Source organism: Anoplolepis gracilipes, chromosome 9, assembly GCF_047496725.1.
Source record: "Anoplolepis gracilipes chromosome 9, ASM4749672v1, whole genome shotgun sequence".
Lineage (NCBI taxonomy): Eukaryota > Metazoa > Arthropoda > Insecta > Hymenoptera > Formicidae > Anoplolepis > Anoplolepis gracilipes.
The window spans coordinates 5,656,878-5,682,689 of NC_132978.1; the positions used below are offsets into that span (position 1 = coordinate 5,656,878).

A 25,812-nucleotide genomic window follows, 5' to 3' on the forward strand; every position below is an offset into this window, starting at 1 on the left:
CTAAATTGACCGACGCCGACCTAATCGTAGTGATGAAACAACGCTCTAATACGACGTACGCGGCTCTAATCCCGATTGCTTCGCGATTCATTAACGCGGTTCTAGCGGCAGGAATGCCGCAATCTCGGGGCTGTGCGCCATCGCGTATTGTGTCACGGGCCCGCCCGCGCACAGCTCGGTGAGGCGCTCTCGAGGAGGCGGAGGCCGCCACCGAGCACGCGGTCGAGCAGACCCGCGACTCAACGACGGAGACACCCCGCGCTTCCCTACTCGCAGCCGCGCCAGACCGGAAGCGGTCGGCCAGGCGGGCACTCCTCCTCACCACGTCGAAGATTTTATTTTTACACGCCATAACTGTTCTTACGAGTACGGTGGAAGGGGTGGTCGAGCGACGTAGAGCCACCTTTACGCCGCCAAGCCTAGATACACCGGGAGGACGGCAGGTATCCCGGGACGGACCGTTCGCGACCGCAACTTTTTACGTCTACGCGATCATGCAGACCCTAAGCACGGTTCCTAACACCTTAGTCTTTAGACGTTAACCCGATAGTCCTGAAAATAAAATTCCTGAAAATAAAGAAAGAATTAGTGAACACGCTCACGTACACACACACACACACTCACACGTGGGAGTCACTGGGATCGGGGTGGTCCCCGCCTCTGGCCCGGCGGGTGACTAAGTCACCCATCCAGTCCTTCGGGCGAAGGTCCCGACCGGCTCCCACTTTTCCCCACTGAGGGACGCTTCACGGCAGGAGCACCCACCGCTCCGCACCCTCATCCCGCGGGAACACCCGCATAAAATTGGGAGGGAAAAAAAAAAAAAAAAAAAAAAAGGGGAGGGGGGGGCGGCCGTAGACCGTCTAAACAACGCACGAGGTGCGCTTGCCACATAGGAGCCATTCGTTCAGCAAGCTGACACCGGCTCGTGGCAATGCTGTCTGGGCACGTTGGCTTCACCTTTCGGTTACTAGAGCCCCCTCACCACGACAAGGTGTGCCCACGAGGGGGTGCTGTTATTGGCAGCAGCAGCGAAGACGAGCAGGACGATGGCGATGGCGGGAGGAGGAGAAGAAGAAGAGATGGACGCCCCCGTCACAGATCCTGTCGCCGCCATCCGATCGATATCGCCCTTGGCGACATTCAATAAAGGAGGAGGAGTCTCTCCTCCATTAGTCACAGGAAGAGGGAGGGGTCAAACGACCCCCCCAAATATCCCGAGGACTCCGCACCTCCCCTTTTAGGGGGATGCCAGCAGGGACGGGGATTCGAGCGGGAGACTCCAATCCTCGTCCCCCCCCGGGGGAAATCATATTCCTCCCCCTGAGGGTGCAGCGTGGGGGTGTGACCCCCCTGCGCCGCAGAAACAGTACAAGAAAGCCGCCTCTCCTAGCCACCACGGGAGAGGTTACGGGGCCGCATCCGATACGTCTACTTCGGATGCGGCCCCGCGGGTAAGATTTGGCAGGGGGCTCTCCGGAAGTAATGCAATCGCTCGTTCCCGGAGGGCCCCGAGCAAGCCCAGGCCAGGTCACCGCAGGGGTTTCAGTGGGTCGGGGGCGCAAACAACATCTAGCGCTCCTAAAACCCACATAACCCGGTGCTCCGTCCCCGCGGACACCAGGTATCTCCTTGGAGATTTCCCCTGCGTTAAAAAGAAAAAAAGGTACTGTGGTTCTGGGACTCTTATGTCCCTTAAACGTTTATCGGATGCCGAAACCAAGAAATTGAGATAGAAACAAAAGAACGTTATAATAATGTGTCACTAAGAACTTGACTTTTACCAAACTTTACAGAGAGAGATCCCGTTCGATACTGCCTACTGCGCGATAGTGTCGCTTCTTTATATTGTTTATGTATTACTACGCATTCGGAACTACTTTTTCGCTCGCGTCTTGATCGCTGCGCCTACGCGGTTCTTTGTGATAACGTACAAAGGATGGGTCGAAGGATGGGTAGTTCTTTTCTATTACTTTTTTCAAACAAATATAATGGACATTGATTTAAAAAAACATTTCTAAATATTATTAAAATAAAAGAAATAAAAAGATATTAAAATAAAAAAAGAATAATATGTGTCAAACTAACATAAACTAAGTTATCTTTTTTTTACTGTATTGAGAGGCACAGAAACGTATAAAAACTGTATTGTACATTAGGCGTCATTTTTCTCTATTTTTATCAGTATACATAACGTATACTATATAAAAATAGTGGGAAAAATGGGAAGGCATTAATGACGCCTAGTGTATTAATAATATCTTAGTTATCTAGTAATTATTTGTCTCGTGAGTGATTTGAAATTACTTCCATTATAGACATGAAACAATTCAATTGCTGTTTATTTGCTACTCGTTTCATTGCTTCAGCTATTGCTATAATATATGGATGTTGCTGCTCCATAACAGTAGCACGATTTAAGTATGCTGTTGCCATTATATTGAGAGCATGAGAAAATTGGCACAATCTATAGTTTCTGCTTTTTTACTGCAAATCAATCTGGAGCTGGTACCACTTTTTTCTTCTGAAGTATGTTGTTGGTCTCAGTAACAATGTCTACAGCTTTCTTATTTTGCACTCTATTATTTACATTCTCAGGTACATTATCAGGGATTGGAAAGTTACTTTTAATAAGTAACTAGTTACCGTTACTCGTTACCGAGTCGAAATAGTAACTAGTTACTATTACTTGTTACTTATTATCAAAAGTAACTAGTTACTGTTATCGTTACTTAAAAAAATAACTATTTGTTACTTTTTTTGTTACTTTCGTAACGTTAAATCAAGATTAAAAAATGATTAAAAATTAGACTTTTAAAATATATTGTGTAAAAAAAATTAATAAGTAAAATATTAATAAAATATCAAAAAATTTTTTGAAATTTGTTATTTAAAATTTGTAATACAATAAATCAGAGATGCGTAATTGGCAGTTGACGGGTCAGGTCGGGCCCGTGAAGCTTTCCAATTCGGCCCATAACGTTCCAGCCCAAAGAATGAAAAATAACTGAATTGTATATAGTGCATAACTGCAGAGGTAGTGAGAGAAAAAAAAGCTATTACATGTAACTGGTACAGCTCACGAAATAATTTCAAATTCAGCCCGCCATGAAATTTTGTTGCGCACCTCTGTCATAAATAACAAGAAAAAAAATTTTAAACACAAAATATCAATAAAATAAATTTTACTTTGCATAAAATTTATAACTATATTCAAATACACGATATATTTCTTGTACTCTTATTATTATGGTTCGTATTCAGAACACGCTTACAAAGATATTAGCACACTCTAAATACGAACCTATTTGAATATCTATTGATAATTGAAGATTGAATATATGAATATCGAAAACATAATCTGTCATAAATAGGTTTCATATACAGGGTGTCCCAGAACAACCTTCCGTTCGTAAAATGACGTATTTCTGACACAATTTTTCCTTTACCAAAATTTGATTTGAAGCGTAATTTTTAAGTTATAAGCAATGTTACGTCCTATAGACTTCACGATTCTTTCTTTTCGAGAGGAACGCATAAACATTTAGAGATAATGATTCTAAGAACGCTCTACGGCGAAATATCAAACCGTGAGAGCTGTCACTTTAGTCACACTCCACAAATATTACGTTACGTGGATAACAAAATTTTTAACAAATCTCCGTAAGGCGAGATCAACTCTAAATAAGACAACCAAAGAAGTCTTAGAAATCGAATAAAGTATAAACACTTTAACTGCTCTCAAAGAATTTTAAATAAAACAGAGTCACCGTAACTCGAAGGAGTTGTTTAAAACTGCAATCATAAATTTGAAACGGCGACGAAAACTTAAGAAGCATTCGATAAGAGAGCTCGCCTGACGGACCACCTAAAGTGACAGCTGTTTATAATAAATTTCTAAATAGCGATAAGCGACTCTGACGGTACCAAACTCCTCATTGGCCAAATAAAAAAATCTCTTGAACTAATAGAGAAGAAATTTCTGAGACTCGAAGTCGAAAGAAACACCCCCTAAGCATATGGGGGCGTTAATTAAAATTCTAATTCATCAAATTGTCTAATGGAGAGGAGGTACGAATTCTAGTATTTAAAGCGAAGAAATGCGCCGCGATCAGACTACGGTTCGATCTCTCGTGCATAGTAACAATTATTTTTCTTCGACCTCGGCTTCGAGACGCGGAATTGATACTCCATCTCAGCTATTAATTCTTCGGGTGTTAACACTTACGAGTATTAATACTTTCAAATCCGCGATATGCGTTTCAGCTCATAATTAATACAGACTCTTTGTAAAGTGATTGCGTGCAAATTAAAAAGTTCAAGACGGTAACGAGTGTCAATCATTGTAAGTGGTTGTGCCATCTAACACGAAGGATTGGACCGCTAACAAGAGTTCCTGCCAAATTCAGACCGACGCCGCTAAATCCGCTGCCAAGGTCCTCTACAGCTTTTAAAACCGACCAACGCACTCAAGAAGTAGTGAGTCTCTAACAAATAATTTTATATGATTGCTACCTTTCTCAAACTTAAAATCATTGAAACAGTTCTTGGTCCATCAGTAAATAATTTAAGTATTAATATTTCAATTTTTGTTTGCTTGTCCCCTCTTCCTCCCTTCTGTTTTACTCTCATTTTATTTTTCTCTTTACCCCTGTATTTATGTACACCGACATTCACACGTCAGGTTACTGAATACAGTTAGAGGTAATCTTTTTATTTCTCTTTTTACCCCTGTATTTATGTATACCGACATTCACACGTCAAATTACTAAATACAGTTAAAAGTAATTTTTTTATTTCTCTTTTTACCCCTATATTTATGTACACCGACATTCACACGTCAAATTACTGAATACAGTTAGAGGTAATCTTTTTATTTTTTCTCTTTACCCCTGTATTTATATACACCGACATTCACACGTCAGGTTACTAAATTTATTTGAAAGTAATCCTTCTGTTTTTCTCTTCCTACCTGTATTTATGTATACCGGGATTCCCACTCAGGTTACTAAATATAGTTAAGGGAACCTATACCCCTTCCTCGTTCATCCTAATACTGATAATAAAACCTTGTTATTTGTACAGTCGTACTGTTACTACAACTAATTTAAAGCCTATTATTTTAATATTAGTGTCAATTTTTTTTATAATATTGCACTTGTTATCGACAGTATTCTATATTATTTTGTTCTAGGTTTGTCCCATTATTCTTACTAGTTTTTGTAATTTAACAAATAAATTAACTAAGAACTGTTTTCCCACAGCAAAATAAAATATTAACATTTCCTCGAGGGGGTTCAGTGGATCCTGCCACCCTCAAGAGAATTAAGTCGGGCGCCAGAGTAAACAAACAGCGCCGTAACCATCGCACAGTCAGAGTCGCGGCTAGGGCCTTAGCGGATAAGAATTTCATTGAAGACTTTTAAAAAATTAATGTATAGTTATTTAATTTACTTATAGCTAAACGAACAAAACCGCAAACAAAAACTGACACCTTCCCTCCTATTTCAATAAACATTCCTCCTCCTCTTCCTCCTTCAAGAGAGCCGGAACCATCTCGCTCACCTGAGCCATCTCCTCGTATCACCATCGATCTCCTCCCCCTTCACATCCCAAAGCATCGTCCTCTCACGAGCAATCCTCCCCATCTTCTCTCGATTTACCGGGCCCTTCCAACGAAACTCCCTCTACCTCTGAACCTCCTCCACGTCCACCCTAAGCAGCTTCCACCATCGTCTTGAGTGATTCACCCCCATCTTTCTCCCACAATTTACCTGATTTTCAAGAAGAATCAGATTAAATTTGGGAGACCCTTCGTGAGATTGCCGAGGTCGTCGTCGACCTCGAGAAAGAAAACGCAAATTCCACCGAAAGGGAACAATCCAATAATTCCAAGCATCAAGAACCTCCTCGTCCCCCCCTCTTGATCCTTTCCAATATTTAATCAACAACCTCCCAGAGATCTGACATTCCCTTCCAGACGGCTCGTATACAATCGGGTCTGGCGCTGTCGATTTAGAAACACTGTACTCCGTCCTTACAACCCTACGGGATCCGTTATCCCGTGGTTCCTGCTTGGTCATAAATATCCCCTCGCCGTTCCAATAGAGGTTCTCTGGAAGAAATTTCCCCTTTCCACGATTACTTTTGAGGAATTATAATTTCTTCCCTACCCTTTCCCTTAAAATTTTAAGTATTATTGTATAAATACTAGTCAGGTAACAAGTCCTTTTTTTTCTCTACTTCCAATTTATCTGACTGATGTCTTTCCGAATTAATGTAACACCCGCGAACCCCCACACATTCACCACACACACACACACACTCAACCCATTAATAAGCTAAGTTAATCTAATTATAATGTTGATAAATTTTTAAATCTCATATATATATTTTCATTTTATTTTAATAAGTGTATAAAACTTAAATCTTAATCGATTATTAATTTATTAACCGTTTCAAAAATACATTCCCTGACTCCCAGATCGCACAAGGTCCCATCTCGCGTAACAGGGATTAAATTCCCTTACCGAAAAGAGATCACCGAACGAACGGCCTACTGACCCAGTAAAAGAGATCTTCGAGGTCTTTGACCAGGTCCGGCCTTGCACGATTCGTTCGAGTCGAGAGCGTTAAGATTTTACGCGTTTCGACAAAGGTAAGTTCCGTCCTTCTGTTATCTCATTCTTTTTCCGAGTCTGGACGTAACATCCATAAATTTTGGAGGCTCAGCCGGAATGATTTGTGCAATCTACCGAACGGGAATGAGTTACGATACTAGAAGTAAAACTGATAAAGATAAAATAGATACTCTGTATAAGTCTGTTATAGAAAACAGAATAAATCTAAATCTAAAGTTACGTTACCTTTAACCGAACCTCATACATCTACACCAATTACATATTCAAAAACAATACCTAGACAAATTGATTTTGATTTAGATGAAACTTTATCGAATAGTACTTTAATTGCCGATATTGCTGATACGTCCGAGCCAAACTCTGACGATTCTTCGATTGTTATGGTGACCAAACCAATTAAAACCTTAAATAAAGCTAATATGGCAACCAGTAATTCTGGGGGTGGTGGTTCAGGATCATCAAATTATAACCCTTTCACGACCTTAAAATATGCGGTAGAAGCCGTTATTTTCTTCGACAGTAATGCTATCACATTAAGTTATTTTATTGAGGGATGTGAGGAGGCAAAATCTATGTTGCCTAGAGAAGTCGAACCACAATTTACAAAGATATTGAGAACTAGAATTGTCGGGGAAGCTCGACGTACAATACAAGATCAAGATTTTAATAACGTATTGCAGTTAACCTCATACTTAAAACAGATTTATGGGCCATCGAAAAATGTTTATCAGTTATAAGGGGAATTAGGTTGCATTTATCAAAAAATTGACGAGGATGTAATTACATATGCAAATCGAGTTAAACTTCTCGGTAAACAAATTTTAGAGGGACATAAAGGCCCCGGAAATACTCTACCGGATCAAAATATCAAAAGTTCATTAGAAAGAGACATGAATAAATGCTTTATAAGGGGACTAAAACCTGAAATAGAGCAAAAAATAACGAGAAATCTAGACATACAAAGTACCGTTGCCGACGCTCTAAGGATAGAAAGAGAGCTTCGAGAGATGACCGACTTGCGAAGAGAAACAGGAGATCTCACTAGCAAAAATAAGACCGTTAGCCTAGCACGAGAGTCGTGTCAAATCTGTTTAAAGGACGGGCATGTGGCTACTAATTGCCGGAAACTTACTCAATCCCTCCCGCAAAATTATAATAAATCAGGGCTAGGAACTGAGATTTTAATGTCAAATTTGTAAGAAACGGGGACACAGTGCCGATAAATGCCATTTAAGAGATCCTCAATCTCGCCAAACTGTAAATGCAATTCAAGAACAGTCAATTATTTGCCAATTATGCTCAAAATCTGATCACGACGCAAAATCGTGTCAACAAAGTAAATTCGAAAATCAAGGCAATAAGACCACTATAACTTGTCAGTGGTGCGACAAGCCGGATCATACGGCTAATAATTGTTGGAAAAAACAAAACAAAGAACGTAGAGCAGAAAATAAAAACAAAACTGTCTGCCAAATTTGCAATAATTTTGGACATATCGCCAAAGATTGCCGATCTAAAATGAATCAACAAGCGGGATCAAAAGATTCTTCTTTCTGCCGTTATTGTAAAGAACAAAGGCATCTTCTCGAAGATTGTCAAAAACGCCTTACTAATAATCGAAAAAATAATTCGGGAAACTACAACGGTCCCTCGACGTCGGGTACATCACAGGGGATCAAAAAGGGAACGCACCCGTCCAAACCATAAGCGCTAAGCTAGACAGCCCTGAAAGAAAAGTGTGACTCGTCACGGTAAATTTAGACAAACACAGTCGCGTGCCTACTATTCAAATCAACATCAAAAATATAATCACTCGTATAACCTTTATGTTAGATACAGGATCCGAACCAAATATAATCAAAGAAAATTTAGTACCTGAAGGAACAAATATTAATTATTCTAACATTTTAAAATTAAATGGTATTAACAAATATATCCCGTTTATACACTAGGAGAAATTATATTAATTCAGAATACCAGTCACTTTTCATATCGTATCGAATGATTTTCCGATCTCGCAATCCGGAATTTTGGGAAATGATTTTTTCAAACAAACCTCATCTAAAATAGATTACGCACGAGGACATCTGGATGTATCCGCAATCAAGATACCGTTCTTATCGCCAGAAACGATTATAGTACCTCCGCGCTCCGAATCGTTATTTTATGTAAGAATAGAAAATCCGGAAGTTAACGTAGGATACATACCGCGTATAAAAATAACACATGGAATTTATCTGGGAGGTACTATCGTAGAAAACATATCTGGAAAGGCGTATTTGAATGTAATAAGTACATTAGATGAAGAGACAGAAATTCATGTTTCAACTTTACATTTAAATCCATTAAATGACCTATTTAGTGATTACGAATCAAAATACGAGACCTTAAACCGGGAAGAACCAACAAGTGGGAGAAAAATACTCAACGACTATAAAAGCAAAATTTACACGGAAAATAAAACCGATGATGAAGAGCAGATTAATGTCATTATTGAAGAAATTGATAGTGAAGGCGAAGAGGAAATATTAACTCTAGGGAATGGAAAAGAAAATGAAAATAAAATAAAAACGAACCAAAACAAAAAGGAGACCCAAGATAATATAAGTGACAGACTTATGGATAATCCAATCATTCTTGGAGAGGTAAATTCTCCATCCTCTCCTGAAAATTTAAATCCAATTATTCTTGGAGAGGTAAATTTTCCATCCTCTCCTAAAAATTTAAATAATCAAATTATCCTTGGAGAGATAAATTTTCCATCCTTTCTTGAAAATTTAAATAATCCAATCATTCTTGGAGAGGTAAATTATCAAACCTCTCCTGAAAATTTAAAAATCCTTAAAGGGAAGAACTGTCAAAACTCCTAAGGAAAGGAAAATTTCAGGATTTCTGAGGGAAGTTTCCAAACCTCAATAGAAAAATCCTAATTCCGTCGATTACGAGGAGGGAAATTACTAAACCTCACTACCTCATTCGACTCTTATTTCCAAAAAAAAGGAAAAGTCTTTTACCCTTCCTAAATATTAAATTTCCAAAGATTAGATTAACTGAGAGAAAAAATGATAATGAATCAGAAATCTCTCATATTTCATTAAAAACCCTCTTGACAGAGGCACAAAAATACAACATAAATATTGAAAATTTAATTGGAAAATTTCAAAGCTCTAAACTCAAAAGTAAACCTTCATCAAAAATTTTTAAATTATTATTAGAAAAGTCTCAAGAAATCTTCTTGATGGATTTACGCGAGAGTGCAAATCAAAATATAAAGAGAAACAACAAGTTGAAATAGTAAATTCAAAATATTGCCAATGTTTCATAATGTCTGCGGAGGAAGAGACGGATCGCCCTACAGCGATTTTCGAATTATTACGCTTAGACCACTTAAATGAAACCGAACGTACAAGCTTAGTAAAATTAATAACGAATAGTTTGGACCGATTTCATATTCCTGGAAAAAAATTAACTGCCATACATGTTTTACAACATCGAATATCTACGATAGATGACCAACCTATAAACACTCGCCAGTATCGATTTCCTCAAATACACAAGAAGAAATAAATAAGCAAGTAGAAGAACTTCTGGAAGGAAAAATAGTAAAACAATCACTATATAATACTCCCATATGGATCGTGCCAAAAAAGGAAGATTCCAAAGGAAACAAACAATGGAGGATGGTTCTCGATTTTCGAGCGCTAAACGATAAAACTATCGGAGACGCATATCCTTTGCCTAATATCATCGATATATTAGATCAACTGGAAGGAGCTCGATATTTTTCAGTATGTGATTTAGCATCTGGATTCCATCAAATTAAGATGAATCCCATGGACAGTCATAAAACAGTTTTCACCACTCCATTTGGACATTATGAATTCGACCGAATGCCTTTCGGCTTAAAAAATGCTCCTGCTACTTTTCAAAGATTAATGGATCTAGTATTAGTCGGATTGCAAGGTGAAGAATTATTCGTTTACATGGATGATATTTATGCCACTTCTTTAGAAGAACATGAGAGGAAATATAACGTTTTAACAAAACGACTCCGCGAAGCTAATCTAAAATTACAACCAGACAAATGCGAATTTTTAAAGACAGAAGTGACATACCTCGGACATGTAATCAGCAAAGATGGAGTAAAACCGGACTCGAAGAAATTAGAAGCAGTAGAAAAATGTCCGAGACCAAAAACACCAAAGAATATTAAACAATTTTTAGGACTTGCGGGTTAGGTTACAGACGGTTTATACCAAATTTCTCTAAATTAGCTAAACCACTTAAACCTTGTTAAAAAACGACACTCGTTTCGAATGGACTTTAGAACAAGAAGGATCTTTTCATGCCCTAAAACGAAAATTGTGTGAAGAACCTGTTATACAATATCCAGATTTCTCCAAACCATTCATTTTAACTACGGATGCTTCTGGAATAGTAGTAGGAGGCATATTGTCGCAAGAAGAAATAAATAAAGATCGACCTATAGCATATGCCTCAAGAACACTGACAGATAACGAATTAAAATATGACACATATGAAAAAGAAGCACTAGCTATTATTTATTGTGTCAAACATTTTCGACTGTATTTATATGGAAGAAAATTTACTATGGTTACTGATCACAAACCTTTAATGTGGTTTACAAATGCACAAGATGCAAATATGAGAATTCTTCGTTAGAGATTAAAATTAGCAGAATATGACTCTGAAGTTATATATAAAGCAGGAAAAACTAACGTACGCGGATGCGCTTTCAAGGAATCCTATAAATATTGATGAAGCAGACTGTAAAATTATATGTAATAAAAAATTTTTAAACCCGAATAATTCTGAAGACGCACAAATAATCTCTCAAATGTTGAAAGAAAGCGACGACGAAGAGGAAGACGATGACTTCAAATTATATCTGTCTGACTCTGAAAATGAAGAAAAATTACAGTTTGATAATTCAATCAATAATGACATCGATATTTTTCCATCGGAAGAATTAAATTCAGAAATTACATCATATGATCTTCCTCAACAAAATAAAATTCAAACTAGGAGCCAAACTACTAAACAGAATATTGATAAGACTAAAGCAATACATGAAATTCATAATAATCAGGAAGAAATCGAAAAGCTTGGAGAAAAGATCGATCTATTAAATAAAAACCTTGAAACCGAAACGGAAGATGAAGAGGAAAAAATTATTATTAATAGAAATCTTAAAGAAGGAAAATTTAAATAAAAAATTATAGAAAACAAAATAGTAAAAATTAATATCATAGACTCTCGAGAATTATTCTTCCTACGAAAGGATAATTTAGCGTATTTTGTTGAGACTCAAGGAAGGCCTCTGGATTCCGGACCTTTAAAACTTTTTGAGCGCAACAAGATCCCGAGCCTGGGCATCCTCGACTTAGGCAAAGCTAAAGCCATAAAATATAAACATCGTTACCATGTGGCTATGCCCATGTGAAAGACTACAAGAAGGCCCTATGGTTACTCTTAAACAAATTACCGAAACTATAAAAAATTTACAATACATAATCGACGACCTGAAATTGGATACAATTAGCATCGTTAAAACTGACTTTATTAACAATGTTCCATGGAGCAATATTAAAGCACAACTACAATTAAAATTTATTGACGCCTTTACTAAATTAATTATTTGTCACAGGCAGATTAAATATCCTCCGAAGGATTTGAGATCTATCATAATAAGTGAAATGCATTGTTTACCCACAGGCGGACACCGAGGAGTTACAAAAATGTATAACAGAATAAAGCATAATTATTATTGGGAAAATTTAAAATTAGATGTACAAAAATACATACAACAGTGCTTGCAATGTCAGTTGAAAAAACTTATTCGAGTAAAAACAAAACAACCCATGGTAATTACGGATACACCGGGATCTTCGTTCGATAAAGTAGCTATGGACATAGTAGGTCCTCTACCAAAAACAGAAAAAGGCAACGAGTACATCTTAACATTACAAGATTAATTAACGAAATTTTGCATGGGTATACCGTTACAGGATCAAACCTCTGAAACAATCGCAGAAGATTTCGTAGATCGATTTATTTGCATACTAGGAGCGCCGAAAATCATTTTAACAGATCAAGGAAGAAATTTTATTAGTGATCTGATGAGAAAAATTGCTAAATTATTTAAAATTCGAAAATTCCGCACAACCGCTTTTCATCCGCAATCTAACGGATCCTTGGAAAGATCGCATTACGCCTTAAGCGAATATTTAAAACAATATGTGAATGAGCAAAAACAGTGGGATAGATGGATCGAGTTAGCAATGTTTAATTATAATACTAGCGTACATGAAGCTACTAAACATACGCCCTATGAATTGGTCTTCGGAAAGATAGCAAGAGTACCTTCGAACGAAATTTTGGCCTCCGAGGACAAATTGGCAAGTTACGACAAATACTTAATAAATTTAGTAACACAGTTACATACCATGCAGGGGAACGCTTGTGGAAACGTGATTAAAGCGAAAAATAGATCCAAAGATTATTACGACAGAAAAATCAATCCTCAAAGCTTCAAACCGGGAGATCAAGTATTTCTATTAAAAGGGCCTAAGCCGGGAAAATTCGGAGACCACTATACAGGACCTCACGAAGTTTTAGAAATATTAAATAGAAATAATGTAAAAATCAAGATAAAGAAAAACAGTAGAATCGTACACCCTAACCGTTTACGAATTTCTCATATCAAACCCAACAATTAATATATAAATTATATATATATACATATGTTACAATAAATAAATTTCAGATGGACCCCCAAACCGGAAGTATAATTACCATAATAATCTTAATAACGGGTTTACGTTCGGCATACGGAATAATTATACGACTGTGGCTCAGCGTCAGCTAATCTCACTACTCTATCGTTATTAAATATAGAAGAATGTGATATACCTCAACAAAATGTGAATTCTAATAGAATTTACGTACAACTTCTTCAAATCAACGAATTTCAATCCGTAAAAGTAATACAATGTAAGGTCGAGGTTGATAGATTAATCCGTAAATGCGAGATGTTTTCGCATAGCATGGATGTATTTAATGGAAAATATGCATATGTACAAGAAGTATCTCGCGAGGCATGTCAACGCATGCATGCCTACAGAACCTTTCAAATATCCGAAACATTTATAACTGGACTTAAATTCAATCAAACCGCCACCCGCCTCGTAATATTAGCCGGTCATGTAGAAATCGACGGAAGTACATATTCCGATTCTTACGGCACGTGGGCGGATGTCGTCGTATTAGGCAGCCTAAAAATTACATTACAAGATTACATAGCCGATGTACGAATTAACACAAATAGGGTACAACTAAGATCTAGCGTAGGCTGCGAATTTAGTAATACTCACTGCTCAGATATTGAAGGAGCGGATACCTTCTGGAATCCAGTGCCGGCAGACACATGTAAATTCTCAAATTACGGCATACTTTATGAAGGGTACGCCGATAAGATACTCGACAATTTGAATCAACAGGCTCAAGTAGTTTATTCTTTAACCACACAAAATATAATATTCGCTTTAACTAGCAAAGGAAAATTTATAACCTGTGGATACACACTTGCGCGTACAGAACATCCAAAATTGGTAATTTTTGAGACTTTACCTGGTGTTGCAATTTTTCAGAAACAATCACGCGTAACGAATCTTGATATTTTTACCTACATGAATTCTAAATTCGTATATGTCGAAAAATATTCGTACTCAGATAAACCAATTATATAGAAATATATCACTACAACAATGTAACCTAGAGCAGCAGATGTTACAAAATACACTAGCCATCGCTACACAATCTCCTGACATTTTTGCATATCATTTGATGAAAGGGCCAGAATATATGGCATTACTGGCGGGAGAAGTAATTCACATAGTAAAATGTGTTCCGATCGAAGTAAGATTGGCCAAAGTAGAAGAATGCTACGATTAATTACCAGTTATCAGAGGAAACAAAACATTCTTTTTAATAGCACAAACTCACATATTATTGCGACAAGTAGTTCAAACTGCGTGTAACGCCTTCGCTCCTTCCATGTATCTGTTAGGCGATTCATGGTATAAACTTATACCTAAACCAGTAGATACAATGCCGCCTACTATAATGAAACCATTGACTAGATCCACATAGAAATATGTCAGCCCAGGGTCATTCGCAACCAGCGGGATATACTCAGAGGATGATCTGAAGGACCTAAGAGATCATATAATGTTCCCTGCTGAGCGGCCTGCTTTGCTTAACACGGTGGCAAGAGGAATAATGGGAAGAACGACGACTTTACAAGGCGGCTCAATTTCTAATTTACTAGACAAAGATACGATAGAGAAAATAGCAATCTCAACATGGCAAAAATTTTGGAATAATTTTTTGATTTTTGGAAACATCAGCGCCGGAATAATGGAGATATACCTGAGTATAAGAATTTTAAAATTAATACTGGATACGATAATACATGGGTTATGCCCTGCATACGGTATATGGTTGGTCTGTATATCTCTTGGGAGCCTTATGGGACTCTCTTACTCAACTATTATTACACATAAAAACAAGAACTCCACTAACCACTAGATAACCTCCACCGGTGGTTATTTGTTTAAATCAATCTATCTATACTGAAATCAAACAAGATTCAGGTGGCATATATCCATTGGTTCCGACAGAAGAAACAACTACGTATACTTTGCAACTTAAACAATAATATTAAAATTACACATAAATATATATATATATATATATATCACATATATATATGTATATACACACATAAATATATATATATAATAATAACATATAATAAAATAATGCATGTATAACCATAATGTTGATAATAATAAAAAAAAAGAGGAGAAAGAAAACTCCATAATCTTCTTTTCTCCATGATTTCTTTTAGTTATCCATTTTTTCCTCCAAATTCAAACATATTCCTGTCATTGAAACCAACTTAAATTTTATAGAGAATGGAAGTAAAACCCATTGACACGGAACGCTTAACCCGCTCAAGACTGGAGGTCATAATAATCAAAGTAGTATCCCCGCTACTCTTCTGGGTCCAGTCACTAATTAGCCGAGAAGATCTTAAAGAGTTGGAGGAAGAATTAGAATTCCGGATGACAAGAGCCAAATTTTTAATGTGCTGGTCAGACGACTTTAAAGAAGATAATGACGTTGCCGTAAAAGAAAATAACAAATGGCGGAGAGGATGGATACAAGAGATCAACGGCAGTAACCACATGGTAAAAATATGCCTCGGAGATTATGGAAGAGAAATATGGTGTCCTAAAGGAGAGATCTATCACTTCGAAGATCGATTCCGAGAGCTGCCCTGGCAAGCAATCGCCTGCGGTTTGGTCCACACCGGTCCCATAGAACGCACATACACATGGCGAAAGAAAACCATGGCTCTTTATCAGATCTTAGCAGAAGGACAAAGCGGATGGATAAAAATTGTCCTTCTCTTTTGGAAAGGCATTGCAATCGTACATGCAACAATTAAGGGTGAAAATCGCAAGTTCTACAACCTGAGGGACATCCTCATTCAACTGAGACATGCACAGCTAAGCCCGAAGATAACTATAGACACCTTCCCGGCCGTCTAAATATAATACATATAAATAAAATATATGATACATATAATACATATTACTTCACAAAAATATTCATAACAAAATATATATATATATATATATTATTTTATCAATTTAACATATAAATACATGAATAACTCCGTCACATGAAAGGAGTTATAATAATAATAATAACAAAAAAAGGGGGAAAAGAAGAAAAAATAAAAATTTTTTTTATTAATATAAAAGAATACATATCTTATATACATTAATATGTATCCAAAGACCAATAACAAATAAAATAACTAAATGAATTTATACATATACGACGCATTTATCCTTTTATTTCCAAAAGCCTTTCTTTTCTTTTACCTTATAAATTACATTATAAATACTACCCACATATACCTATTAAGTTAATAAACCTAATAATAATAAGTAACCGTCACTTATTATAGAGATGGAAATCACCTCAATCGACACCAAACAATTAACTCAAGAGCGCCTTCAAATAAAAATTATACATGTAGAATTACCACAACTTCTCTGGATACAACTGAAAGATAATGAGGAAAAATTAAAAGAACTTCATGAAGGACTTAACTCCTGGATGGAAGGACGCAACAATATTTGCCATAAGCCACAAGACATTAAAATAGGATTAATCGTCGCTGTAAAATATAAGAACCAATGGCAAAGAGGCCTAATAACCGATTGTGATAAAGAGACTGATATAATAGAAGTCACTCTAAAGGATATTGGTTGTAAAATGTATCGGCCCATGAGCAAAATATACAAATTGGAAGATAGATTTAGAGAAATACCTTGGCAAGCCATTATCTACAAATTGCCCTTCCTAAAGCCGTTAACTCCTTCCTTTCAATGGTCCGAAAAAGCAATAAAATTCTGTCGAGTTATCGGACAAACCGTAGAAGCCTCGATGGATATAATTTTGCCCCTGTGGGAAGGAGCTGCAATGGTTAAAATTTACCATCACTGCGGAGCTTTTCAACAAAACGTACAACTTTAGAAAAGCATTGTTTCGCTTGGGGATCGCTCAACCCAGCGACAACGTCATCGAACACGTGATTCTTTCCCTCTAAAGATTAACACACTATTATATCCCATCATTATTTGCGGTAGTTCTAAGAGATCTTACGAAGAGCACGAACTTTGTACTAGTATCTAAAAACATATATATTGTGACGAAGTCACCAGGGGCTGAACAGCTGCTCCTGCAAACAATCGGCGCCACTAAATATTACGACGTTGGGGCTCCCGGTCTCCCCACTTGACCACCTCCCTACTCTACTCGTAACCGAGAGTGGGAGGCCGGGTATATAAGCCGGCTCGGCCAGAGAGCCGGCACCTAGACCTGTCCTGATCCTTCCTCGAGAGAGTTCTCTCGAGGCTCCAAACACCAGCGACTATCCTCTACCACGATCCTCCGGACAACGAGCGTTCTCGTTGAATCGACCGGACGTCCCCGGTCTCCGGCACCTTGTCCGACCATCCTCCGGACAACGAGCGTTCTCGTTGAACCGATCGGGCGTCCCCGGCCTCCGGCCCTGTGCACGAGATTGAAACCGTCCGTTTCCGGACGCCAACACGCAACCCGCTCGTCTCCGGGCGAATAACGTTGACATCCGTCCGTTTCCGGACGACACCCACCGATCTGCCCGTCTTCGGGCGACCAGAGAGAGAGAGAGAGAGAGCCGTCCGCCGCCAGGACGCCTCCGACCGAACCAAGTCGTCCACCAACAGGACGCACGCCACCGGCCGAATCGCCGAGCCGTCCGACTCCAGGACGACACCACCGAGTCAGCGTCGTCAGGGCTAACACCGACGGCCCAATTTGTATATACCGCTCCTTGTACATATTTCTCCCGCCACCGCATCCACAAATGAATGTACGATAATAATAAACTCGACTAAGTACAACTTACGAAAAGAGGAGTCTATCATCCGCCGTGCCTGTCCTTCTTCCGAATCCTGGAACCGACGAGCTTGTCCGAGACGAGGGAAAGGAGGATCATTACAATATATATATATATATATATATATCAAGTATAAGTAAAATACATATATATAAAAGTAGCATCATTTTCCTTTTAATTAAGTACTCAGCAGTTCCAGTAAAGCAAAGAGAGGAGAATAAGATAAAAAGGTAGAAGAGAAAAAAGAAAGAAAAAAATGCCGATACCTCAGTACTCATATCCTGAAATACAAGACGAAAACTACGATTTAATCGACGGAGTGGATCCGAAAAATCATCCTGAGACGTATGGATACATGGTAGAGTTACGATGTGTTACAACATACGAAGGACTCTTTTATCAACATATGACAGAGTGTCTTAAAATCTGCCGAACCTGCTACAGTAATTTCCAAGGAACAAAACCTCGAATATGCATTTGTACCACCGCATAATCTGGTTCACAAAAATTCAGTGGACAATCAAAGGACCTGTACTACCTGTAAAAGGCTCATAGTACAGATAAAACCTGCAATTGAATGCAGAGGATGTATAAAAAAATTTCTAGAGATAGACAAAAGGTATCTGGACGAAGGATGGGGAGCTCCTTGTCTACAACTCTAACAAATAGAGAGATAAATTTCTCTTTATCTCTTTATCTCTCCCTATCTCTTTCTTTCTCTTTCTCTCTCTTTTTGTGCAACAACTAGATGACAAATATATCTTAATTACTCAAGAAGGAAATGAGTTCTAAGTGAAAGAAGAAGAAAAAAAATATATATATTTTTTTTATATACATATATATATATATGAATAAATATAATATAAAATGAATAATTATAATACTTTATACATATACGTACATTTAGATAAATAGATGATAGGATAATCTAGAGACTAAGCAAAACGTTCCCACCAAGCAAAACGTTCACCAAGATCGAGCGAAGAAGCATAAACATTTTAAAAATAACCAGATCACCGGACAATAAGTGAAGCAATAAAAAGGACAACTTATACCCTCATAAAAATCTGAAACCAACAGAAGTATTCTACGACCTATTAAAAAAAAAAAAGGAGGCCGACCTCCCTTGTCTCATCTTACTCGTTCGAACTTGGTTTATTATAAAGTCATAGCGGATAAAAAAAAATACATATATATACAGGGTGTCCCCGAATTAGCGGATCAACTCTCGTGGGTAGATAGAGTGTTAAACTGAAGAGAAAAATTTTATATTATTTTGCTAAATTCGCAATAATTAATGAGATATAAATTAATAAAGATCGGCCAATACGTACCAGGATAAGCGCGCGGCGCGAAGAAGCCTCCTACTTGTTACTTGATACTAGGCGCGCGGCGAGACAGTAGGCGGAGCGCTCTACAAAGGACGTACAAAGAGCGTACTGAAAGAGACACGTACGGTGCGCGCTGCGTTTATATGTCTTGCCGCGGGCCTAGTATCAAGTAACAACTGGGAGGTTTCTTCGCGCCGCGCGCTTATACTATCACGGCCGATTGGCCGATCTTTATTAATTTATATCTCATTAATTATTGCGAATTTAGCAAAATAATATAAAATTTTTCTCTTCAGTTTAACACTCTATCTACCCACGAGAGTTGATCCGCTAATTCGGGGACACCCTGTATATATATGTATTTTTTTTTATCCGCTATGACTTTATAATAAACCAAGTTCGAACGAGTAAGATGAGACAAGGGAGGTCGGCCTCCTTTTTTTTTTTTAATAGGTCGTAGAATACTTCTGTTGGTTTCAGATTTTTATGAGGGTATAAGTTGTCCTTTTTATTGCTTCACTTATTGTCCGGTGATCTGGTTATTTTTAAAATGTTTATGCTTTCATTAATTATTGCGAATTTAGCAAAATGATATAAGACTTTTCTCTTCAGTTTAACACGCTCTATCTACCCACGAAAGTTGATCCGCTAATTCGGGGACACCTTGTATATATATACAAAATATATATATATATATATATATATAGAGAGAGAGAGAGAGAGAGAGAGAGAGATAAATAATAATAATTATGTTCAATGCAGGTAATAATTTCAATAAAACTTTTGTAAAAGGAGAATGAAAGAATGAAGGAAGAGGTTTTGGAGGTTGCCTTCTCTTTCCTCCTCCTTAAAAGAATTTTTCTCTCACACATTAGAGCTGTTCTCGAAAAGAAAGAATCAATAAATTTGCAAATGTTGTGCATCCCCAACATTTGTCTAAGGTGGGGGGTGTTACGTCCTGTAAACTTCACGATTCTTTCTTTTCGAGAGGAGTGCATAAACATTTAGAGATAATGATTCTAAGAACGCTCTACGGCGAAATATCAAACCGTGAGAGCTGTCACTTTAATCACACTCCACGAATATTACGTTACGTGGATAACAAAATTTTTAACTTACTCCGTAAGGCGAGAACAACTCTAAATAAGACAACCAAAGAAGTTTTAGAAATCAAATAAAGTATAAACACTTGAACTGTTTTAAAAGAATTTTAAATAAAACAGAGTCACCGTAACTCGAAGCAGTTTAGAACTGCAATTATAAATTTGAAACGGCGATGAAAACTTAAGAAGCATTCGACAAGAGAGCTCGCCTGACGGACCATCTAAAGTGACAGCTGTTTATAATAAATTTCTAAATAGCGATAAGCGACTCTGATGGTACCAAACTCCTCATTGGCCAAACGAAAAAATCTCTTGAACCAATAGAGAAGAAATTTCTGAGACTCGAAATCGAAAGAAACACCCCCTAAGTATATGGGGGCGTTAATTAAAATTCTAATTTGTCCAATTCTCTAATAGAGAGGAGATACGAATTCTAGTCTTTAATGCGAAGAAATGCGCCGCGATCAGACTACGGTTCGATCTCTCGTGCATAGTAACAATTATTTTTCTTCGACCTCGGCTTCGAGACGCGGAATTGATACTCCATCTCAGCTATTAATTCTTTGGGTGTTAACACTTACGAGTATTAATACTTTCAAATCTGCGACGTGCGTTTCGGCTCATAATTAACATAGACTCTTTGTGAAGTGGTTGTGCAAATTAAAGAGTTCAAGACGATAACGAGTGTCAATCATTGTAAGTGGTTGTGCCATCTAACACGAAAGATTGGACCGCTAACAAGAGTTCCTGCCAAATTCAGACCGACGCCGTTAAATCCGCTGCCGAGGTCCTCTACAGCTTTTAAAACCGACCAACGCACTCAAGAAGTAGTGAGTCTCTAACAAATAATTTTATATGATTGCTACCTTTCTCAAACTTAAAATCATTGAAACAGTTCTTGGTCTATTAGTAAATAATTTAAGTATTAATATTTCAATTTTTGTTTGCCTGTCCCCTCTTCCTCCCTTCTGTTTTACTCTCATTTTTATTTTTCTCTTTACCCCTGTATTTATGTACACCGACATTCACACATCAGGTTACTAAATTCATTTAAAAGTAATCCTTCTGTTTTTCTCTTCCTATCTGTATTTATGAATACCGGGATTTCCACTCAGGTTACTAAATATAGTTAAGGGAACTTATACCCCTTCCTCGTTCATCCTAATACTGTTAATAAAACCTTGTTAATTTGTACAGTCGTACAAGTTACTACAGTCGTACTGTTACTACAACCAATTTAAAGCCTATTATTTTAATATTAGTGTCAATTTTTTTTTATACTATTGCACTTATTATTGACAGTATTCTATATTATTTTGTTCTAGGTTTGTCCCATTATTCTTACTAGTTTTTGTAATTTAACAACTAAATTAACCAAGAACTGTTTCCCCAAAGAAAAATAACATATTAACATTTCCTCGCGGGGGTTCATAGTGGATCCTGCCACCCTCAAAAGAATTAGGTTGGGCGCCAGAGTAAACAAACGGCGCCGTAACCATCGCACAGTCAGAGTCGCGGCTAGAGCCTTAGCGGATAAGAATTTTATTGTAGACTTTTAAAAAATTAATGTATAGTTATTTAATTTACTTATAGCTAAACAAACAAAACCGCAAACAAAAACTGACACCTTCCCTCCTATTTCAATAAACATTCCTCCTCTTCTTCCTCTTTCAAGAGAGCCAGAACCATCCCGCTCACCTGAGCCATTTCCTCGTATCACCATCGATCTCCTCCCCCTTCACACCCCAGAGCATCGTCCTCTCACGAGCAACCCTCCCCATCTCCTCTCGATTTACCGGGCCCTTCCAACGAAACTCCCTCTACCTCTGAACTCCCTCCACGTCCACCCTAAGCAGCTTCCACCATCGTCTTGAGCGATTCACCCCCATCTTCCCCCCTCAATTTACCTGATTCTCAAGAAGAATCAGATAAAATTTGAGAGACCTTTCGTGAGATTGCCAAGGTCGTCGTCGACCTCGAGAAAGAAAACGCAAGTTCCATCGAAAGGGAACAATCCAATAATTCCAAACACCAAGAACCTCCTCGTCCCCCCCCCCTCTGGATCCTCTCCAATATTTAATCAACAAGAGATTCGACATCCCCTTCCAGACGGCTCGTATACAATCGGGCCTGGCCCTGTCGATTTAGAAACACTGTACTCCGTCCTTACATACAACCCTGCAGAATCCGTTATCTCGTGGTTCCTCCCTGGTCATAAATATCCCCTCGCCGTTCCAATAGAGGCTCTCTGAAAGAAATTTCCCCCTTCCACGATTACTTTTGAGAAATTATAATTCCTTCCCTGCTCTTTTCCTTAAAATTTTAAGTATTATTGTATAAATACCAGTCAGGTAACAAGTCCTTTTTTTTCCTCTACTTCCAATTTATCTGACTGACGTCCTTCCGAATTAATGTAACACCCGCGAACCCCCATACATTCACCACACACACACACACAACCCATTAATAAGCTAAGTTAATCTAATTATAATGTTGATAAATTTTTAAATCTCATATATTTTCATTTTATTTTAATAAATACATAAAATTTAAATCTTAATCGATTAATATAATTTATTAACCCTTTTAAAAATACATTCCCTGACTTGACTCCCAGATCGCACAAGGTCCCGTCCCGCGTAACAGGGATTAAATTCCCTTACCGAAAAGGGACCACCGAACGAACGGCCTACTGACCCAGTAAAAGAGATCCTCGAGGTCTTTAACTAGGTCCGGCCTTGCACAGTTCGTTCGAGTCGAGAGCGTTAAGATTTTACGCATTTCGACAAGGGTAAGTTCTGTCCTTCCGTTATCTCATTTTTTTCCGCGTCTGGACGTAACAGCAAAAATAATTAGCAAATCACACGTCGAGTACAGAAGGCAGGCAGGAGCGGCGCGGCGCATCGCGAGCGCGGGCACAGCAGACCGTCCGACGAGTGATTACCGCCGCATGAGTCGCTAACTATTTTATCTTATAACATAAAATTATGCTTTAAATAAAATTTTGATAAAGAAGAAAATGTCTTATAATTACGAAAGGAATAAGTGTTCCTTAAAATAACGTCGGACGCTACGATCAGCTGATTGCTACACGCGATGTGTCTCTCAGCTGAGCTGGAAAATCAATATATCGATCGGTCTGAAGTCGTCGACGACAATGTCGATGACAATCGAAGGAGCGTCGACGTCGCGGAGGTGGTTATTTCTCTCTTTCTTTCTCTCACTCACTCTGTCCCTTTCTTTTACGCATACACTCAGACATATACACATCGCGTGTAGCAATCAGCTGATTGCAGTGTCCGACGGCCGGTGATCCGGAACAACTTTTGGTCATTAAAGTAACGTTATTTACTCGACGTATGATTTGCAAACTATTTTTGCTTATAACTACACTTCAAATCAAATTTTGGTAAAGGAAAAATTGTCTTAGAAATACGTCATTTTACGGACGGAAGGTTGTTCTGGGACACCCTGTATATAAAGTAACGATAAAAGTAACTGTTAAATTCGTTACCGTTATTATAAAAATGTAACTACGTTACCGTTACAGTTACAGAAAAAAAATAATAACGCCATTATCACTTCGTTAGCAAAAAAAGTAACTTTAACGGTAACGGCGTTACAAGTAACGCGTTACTTCCCAACCCTGTACATTATCGTCAGAGTCTTTCAAGGTAACAGGAGATTGCCGATCTAGAGCTGCCACCACTTTTTTCTTCTGGATTACATGGTTGGTCTTAGTAACAAGTAATGTCTACAGTCGTCTTCTTTTGCATTCTATTATTATTAACATTCTTAGGTTCATTATCGTCAGAGTCTTTGCAGATAACAATAGATTGACGATCTGAAGTGGATGATGCAATACTAGTTGATAAGGATGATTCATGAAATAATGGATCGTTAATGTTATCATCTAAACATATTTGCAGATTTATGGAACTCTATGAATTATTATTTAATGACAATGAACTCGAAACTGTCTTCACTGTAGAATTTTTGGTGAATATTGAAGGGTTTACAATACTCTGTGGTGCCCTGCTTTGTTCTTGCTGGGATTCTGATATATGGGATTTTATCATAGTGGTAAGGTATATTTTTTAAAAATAATTGTATATACTTACAATAATATTATATACTTACGCTCGATGTGTAATGTGTGGTGTCAAAAACGATATTTGTTTGAAGTAGACCCACATTTTTGTCATTTTACATCTTGAACCACTAGGTTGACCTGCCTTTATTTCTCGCAATTTCTTAGTGAATATGTTGTGAAGATTAATCCATCGAGATTCTACTTGTTGACCTAATGTCATTAAAATTAAAATATTTGTTATTAAGAAACTACTACTTTGTCAAATTAAAAAAAGTAATACAATACTTAACCTGCACAACCAAATATCTCCCCAATACTTTTCCATATTTCAAGTTTTAGTTCCCTGTTTTTGTAAATCTTTTAACGTTTTATCATAAAGTATTGAATTCTCTCTCACAAGAGAAATTAATACTTCATCATTTATATTATCTTGTGATAATTCAATAAAATCAACATCGGTCGAATCCATCGTGCAAACCCGTCAATGCAGCATTATATTTTGACATATGTGTTTTTCATTTAGTCTACATGTGTCGTTTCCAATAGTTATAAAGAAACGACTTTTTTTCTCGACCAAAATTTCATCGCAAGGCTGAACGTAATGTAGATGACTAATAGGCATATACAAAATGTGTGTAAACAAATTAAATTTGAGAAATATGTGTATATAATATAAACATTTAATGTCATATACTTATTTTTATATCTATATTATAAATACAAATAAATTGTTAAACTTTTTTTTTATAGTATTATATATATATATATTTGTGAAATAAATATTTTATTATACTTGATATCTCTTAGACACTTTACACACGTCTACTTCATCTTGTACGTGGCTTCATTATATCATGGCTTTGCATATGCCAAATATGCAATAAATAGGAACTAAATATGTTACAATATTTTTTCAGAAATATATATATATATAACACTAAACATATATCTAATGTCATACACTTCTTATTTTTATCTATATGTAATATAAATGAAAATAAATCGTTTATTAGAAATACAATTAGATATTGAATATAAAATTATGCTTTTTTTGTATTATATACCATAATGAATGAAATTTTAAAACGTATTTTTATAATAG

At 37.3% G+C, this 25,812-nt stretch overlaps 2 pseudogenes; one reads left to right on the forward strand and one right to left on the reverse strand.

The window, feature by feature from the left end:
• Positions 1–2,277: 2,277 nt before the first annotated feature.
• On the reverse strand, positions 2,278–25,179 carry LOC140669229 (uncharacterized; annotated as a pseudogene).
• Positions 12,524–15,255, forward strand: LOC140669605 (uncharacterized; annotated as a pseudogene).
• Positions 25,180–25,812: the final 633 nt, after the last annotated feature.